Consider the following 280-nt stretch of genomic DNA (forward strand, 5'->3'; position numbering starts at 1 on the left):
ATGTTCTGTGAGTGACGTTACACCGGGACTCTCGGCAGCGGGCGGTATAGCCTGTTCTAAAAATTTTTCTAAGTCCTGACTTTCGGTACGCGACAACTCCGAGACCCCGCAACAGATTTTCTCTTGTCTGCGCTCGTTATAAAAGGGATGACGGATCAAAGCGTCACTCGCGAACGACCATTCGCTCCTCGAAAAATCAACAATCATGCCAAACTGAGCGAGGAAGTCTATACCGAGAATAATCGGTACAGCGAGATTCGGTAATAGCCCGACGATAAGA

The sequence above is a fragment of the Odontomachus brunneus genome, unplaced genomic scaffold, assembly GCF_010583005.1.
Source record: "Odontomachus brunneus isolate Ranch 3 - 2012 unplaced genomic scaffold, Obru_v1 Obru_scaffold_046, whole genome shotgun sequence".
Classification (NCBI taxonomy): domain Eukaryota; kingdom Metazoa; phylum Arthropoda; class Insecta; order Hymenoptera; family Formicidae; genus Odontomachus; species Odontomachus brunneus.